Source organism: Macrobrachium nipponense, chromosome 34, assembly GCF_015104395.2.
Source record: "Macrobrachium nipponense isolate FS-2020 chromosome 34, ASM1510439v2, whole genome shotgun sequence".
NCBI lineage: Eukaryota > Metazoa > Arthropoda > Malacostraca > Decapoda > Palaemonidae > Macrobrachium > Macrobrachium nipponense.
In genome coordinates, this window is record NC_061095.1 from 41,341,197 (window position 1) to 41,346,718 (window position 5,522).

At 39.2% G+C, this 5,522-nt stretch overlaps 1 long non-coding RNA gene across 2 annotated transcripts in view; it reads right to left on the minus strand.

The window, feature by feature from the left end:
- Positions 1 to 775: 775 nt before the first annotated feature.
- The window catches only part of LOC135207693 (uncharacterized), a 7,188-nt gene continuing 2,441 nt past the window's right edge, over positions 776 to 5,522 (minus strand). For both annotated transcript variants that reach the window (XR_010313043.1, XR_010313044.1), the window contains exons 3-6: positions 5,361 to 5,522; positions 4,497 to 4,626; positions 3,023 to 3,133; positions 776 to 1,519 (exon numbers count right to left, since the gene is read on the minus strand). The exon at positions 5,361 to 5,522 is cut by the window's right edge and continues 99 nt beyond it. This is a non-coding gene — a long non-coding RNA (uncharacterized LOC135207693). The remainder of the gene's footprint in view (positions 1,520 to 3,022; positions 3,134 to 4,496; positions 4,627 to 5,360) is intronic.

Here is a 5,522-nt window from a genome sequence, read left to right on the forward strand (position 1 = left end):
TGTGTATATGTATATATATATACACTATAATATTGTATATATATATATATATATATATATATATATATATATATATATATATATACATATTACATAGTGTGTGAGTGCGTATCTGTGTATGTTTTAAAGTGTGCAAGCGCGTTTGCACGTTTAAGAATCTACCGATATATGTAATTTTGTAAAAAGCAAAAAAAAAAGTAAAAGTGAATTGGCTTACTTTTCAAGAGTCAATAGTATTATTTAATTCAAATGAATCCATGCATTAAGAAGTGCATACATACATATATATATATATATATATATATATATATATATATATATATATATATATATATATATATGTATATATAAAATTTTCTGTTTTATTTACCAGATGTGTCTCTTCCGCCGTTTATATGGACATTTTATTTTATGGGACGTAACTCAAAAAGTCAATTGCTTCTTTCTCTTTAAAACCGTTTAGATTTAAGAATAGTCTATTCAATAATAGTTATAAAACTAATGATAACGCTCAGAGTAACGTCATTGATTCCATCATCATCATTGTGATGATAACAATAATAAAAGTGATAGTATTATGTTTCGATTATTCATCTGAAATGCATGAATAAATTGGGAATTTAAAGCAAAGTCTCCTTAGTGATTTTGATACTTTTATTCATGATTCATGGTGCAAGCGTCACAATCAAGGTTGCAAGTGGGTGTGACCCTGTTTGCCTTAGTGTTCCTTTACAAAATTCCCCCCCTCCCTCCCCCCCCCCCCCCCCCCTCCCCCCCCCCCCCAACAAACGGGTTACTGGCTCTAATCTACCTATCTAAACTATAAGTATGTAAATGAAGTAATTAAGTGTTCTTGGCAGTTGGATAAACCTGGCACTGAATTTCGATGTTAAAAAAAATATAAGAAATTAAAAAATTTACTTTAATCTGCAGGTCGAGAATAAAAGTCATTGCAACTATTTGTAAGAAGTTTGAGGTCCTAGACAAGATATCAAATGTTTATTACATTCAAGTTCAAAAACTGAAGTGAGTGCAGTAGTCAAATATGTCTGCTTTCAGATATTCATGTTTAGATTTTTCCCTCTTGATATGCTGCCCTGAATACTTGGCAGGATAAAACAGTTCTGCAGTACAGAGCATACACGTATACTGTGAGATTTAGCTACTAAAACGTTGTTATCCATCCTCAAAAGAAGAAGGGGAAAGTTCTGTTGCAACAGGAAGACACAGGCAACCCTAGAACTGCTTGCATTAACTAAGCATCCGCAGAACTGCTTGCATTCACTAAGCATCCGCAGAACTGATTGCATTCACTAAGCATCCACAGGCTCCACAGGCTCCTCAGGCTCCACAGTCTCCACAGTCTCCATAGGAATTGGTCCGCCATATGGACAGCACTGGCAGGCATTAGGGCATCCAATATCAAAAGAACGTGCGTCCCTCTTGGCCCTCGCAATTTGATAATCATCACAGTCGTCACTGCAGTATCCATTCCTCCCACAATCCAGGCCCCAGCAACCTGCGTGGAAAGATGACTTATCTACATGACTGCGTTACGAAAATTTGGCTACAAAGGCGAGTTCTGGGTAACTCGCAGCCATTTTTCGCTCAATACAGTGATGAAAAGAGGGAGTTAGAGCAGAAGAAAGGAGACAGGAACAGAGGTGAAGCAGAAGACGAAAAACGTGTGTGCAGCTAGGTTAGGTTAGGCTAGGTTAGGTTAGACTACGTTAGGTTAGGTTACTTTGGGGATGATTTATTTGGTAGTCTCGAATATACAAGAAAGAAAATTTGCTCTGTCAGGTGAAAGAATATACGAAAATCCCAGCAGTTCTCAGATTTACCCACTAAACATTATAGTAAGATGGATTTCAGGGAATGCAAGGATAAGTAAGACGTTCCACAGCCTTGTACTGGAAGGGGATAATGGTGGGATAAAAGGGCCTGTTTGACTCTCGTGTTCATAATGTCCTTCAATATGCTTGGATTGTAAATGACACCCAAATATTCAGTTGTACTGATTAGTCCGTTAGACAACCACCACCCACATCAACTCACTGGATTCCAAATGCCCTCAGATTACCCCAACCCACAAATTTTGGCAGTCTCTTCGTGCTTCTGTACCTTGCAGTGATATGAATCTATCCCCTTCCAAGAAGAACGTGTCTTTCCCTTCTACGTTAGGCGCCACAATTTTTCATTTTCCTCTTCTGGTTTCCATCAGGCCTGAGATAGACAAGGATATGAGTTTGTCCATTCCACCGGCCTTTGCATTTAGAAAGACAATCTTACCCGGTGATATTTGTTCACAGCAGCGGCACGATGACCCACAAGGTCCAATGTCTCTCTCACCCAATAGTTCACAGCCTTTCCTACACTGGCCCGCATAGGAACAACTTCCGGAACAAACATCTGGGCATGAATTTTAAATTAAAGAACTGAATAGACCAGGTCTGAAGCTTTAGCTTATGAGAATTCATTACTATATATATATATATATATATATATATATATATATATATATATATATATATATATATATATATATATATATATATAATAGTAACACTGCACCACAGTGAAATGAAAAACTGGGTGTAAATCCTAACTGGTTTTGGCTTTATCTCTAAGCCATTTTCAGAGGACTGATACATGAGGTATCAGTCTTCTGAACACTGCTCAGAAGTAAAGCCGAAGCCCTTCAGCATTCTTATACCTAGGTTTTCCTTTCACTGTGGTACAGTGTAGCATATTATTACTCGTAACGCAGGAAGAACGTGTATCGTGTGTATTACCTGACGAAGAACAATGTGGGTGAAAGCAAATGAGCAGTCAAATCATTGTTTTTAGCAAGTCTTGTTATAACTCCAAAATTATGAAGGATATTGGAATGGGGTATTTTTACTTTGAAAGTCTCATGACTGAAGACGTTTTAGTGACACTTGCTCTACATCCTAAGTAGGGGTATGGTTTTATAAGGACTCAGAGTATTACGTTGCAGTGAAATATTGATTGTACTTACTTTCCTTACAGCAGCGACACGCCCTCAGGCCATTGCACGATCCGGTGTCTGTCTCGTCTCTGTTGCAAACAGCCCTGCAAGTTCCTCCACCGGTGCAGGTAGACGGACATTCTTTGGGAAGCGAACAACAAAGGAAGGTGAGTAGAGTAACCCTTTGGACCTTTCATGAATCTGCTAAGATTTAGACCATGTCTTCCGTTCTACAACTTCCTAAAAATTAGATGTTTCCACACCAGTCTTCAATTCTAATTTATTCAGAAGTAAGTTTCTGGAATGTATGTATTTTCACAAGTTCTGCTATTCGCCTAGAACGGCTAAACGGTAAGTTTTTCAAGTACTGTCAAATCGCATCTGTTTAGAAGATATTTTTCTTATAACACAGGTAGATTCATACCTCTTATGTATTCTTGAAATGCTTCTTTGCTTAAAGGAAGATATTTGAGTCTCCTAAACTGTCCAGTAAGTTTTCCTTTGTGTTGCCAACCATGAACAGCTTTCATTTGTTGCATCTCTTACAGTTGTTAGTTTAATATCAGTTAGACAGAAATGGTGGTAACTGCGTGAAATTTTCTCTTAGGCGGTGACAACTGACAATACTAGTTTGTGTTATATTCGTTACACAGATTTCATTCAGGAATTATGGCTATTCAAATGCGTGCTATTATTATTATATGTAACATGCCATGGCCTCCCTTTCAGCAGTACGTGAGCTGTGTCAAAGTTTTAGAAGTAAGGTTAGGTCACACGACCAACCTGGCATCTGAGATATGGAGTATCCACCTGAGCAATATGAAAATCATTGATTAAAGGGTTTTAAAGGTGTGACCAAAAGCCTAGAATACTCAAGCTCCCTGAAGGTGGCGTCTCCTATAGTAGGTTCACATCAACCATGCATCTGATGTCTAGGCCAATCCCTTACGACGCTCCTGATTGGCTGTTGATAAGCCAATCACAGGGCTTGAGACTCTTAGTCTCTCTCGAGAGAGTTCACATAGGCAGGACGTGTGTTCTATCTCTCCTGAAGGATACTTTTGACAGACATATCCCTCAGGAGAGGTGGAACTTGCATCCTGCCTATGTGGACTCTCTCGATAGATTAAGAGTTTCCAGCCATGTGATTGGCTTATCAACAGCCAATCGGGAGCGTCGTAAGGGACTGGCCTAGACATCAGATGCATGGTTGATGTGAACCTACTCTAGGAGACGCCACCTTCCGGTAGCCTGAGTATTTAGACCTCTAAGGCTTGGTCACACCTTTAAAACCCTTTAATGAATCATTTTCACAAAGATATTTAAACTATCATTATGAAATCTAAGGTGGTGATTGGAGGCACTATCTGCAGGTGGCTTGAGTATTTAACTTTAGGGCCTTTGGCCCTGTACTGCCACACCAAATATATTTGGCTTAGATCAGTTCCTTTTTGACTTGTTTGAGAAGAATGTGTTTCGATGAACTTATCGTCCGGGTACTTACGCATGCAGCAAGTACATCCAGGCAGTATCCCGCAGTTGTAAGGAGCTGCTACCTCCGGGATAAATGCAACTTGAACGACAGGTGCCACCGCTCCCACAAGAGCCTGCACATGATGTGCAAGAGTTCTTAGCTGGAAGAAGAATAATTTCCCAGGATAGTAAAACCTTCAGCAGTAATGAAGAAGATTAATCTACATCTCAACTATTGCTAATAATATAGCTGATATGGCAATGGTGACAATCACTGCATTGAGCTGTAAAGACATTGTCAATAATAATGTGGAGACGCATAGGCCCTTAATGAGATATGGCTGTAGGGACGTTACGTATATAGAATCATTTTTTTTTATCAACAACAGAACTGGAAGGATTGTTGAGTTAGTTTGAATCCAAGTGAAATAGAGAGAATATACGTCTGGTTAGCAATGACTGGAATCAAGCCAAGTCCAACAACAGAAACTTTAAAGAAAGATGGCCCATTTCCCGCTGCATAGCAAATTGTGTAACTGTATAGCATAGACGAAAGCAGATCTGACTGATGCGAGAGTGAAAGGGGCCAATGTGGATTTTGAGAATGAAGTTAGTGGAATTCCAAGTAATAGTATCAATGAAGCCATTCCCAACTACAGAAAGTTTAAAGAAAGATGGCCCATTTCCCGCTGCGCAGCAAATTATGTAACTGTACAATGTAGACGAGAGCAGATCTGACTGATGCGAGAGTGGAAGGGGCTAATGTGGATTTTGAAAATGTAGTGGAATTCCAAGTAATATGTCAATGAATGTAAAATGACTGACTATGGACGTATTTGCACATTAATGTTATCAATTCCGACAAACTAAAGTGCATTTTCACCCAGATACTCACGCCTGAAGCAGGTGCAAGAGCTGCTGTAGCAAAGATTCGCTTCAGAGCAAGAGAAGAAGATTTCCAACCAAGAGGGCAAGCAGATTCCTCCTCTGAAGTAACACGAGAGGCTGGAGGAACAACAGTTGCTGATCCCGGAAGGAACAGATATCAAATCTTCGT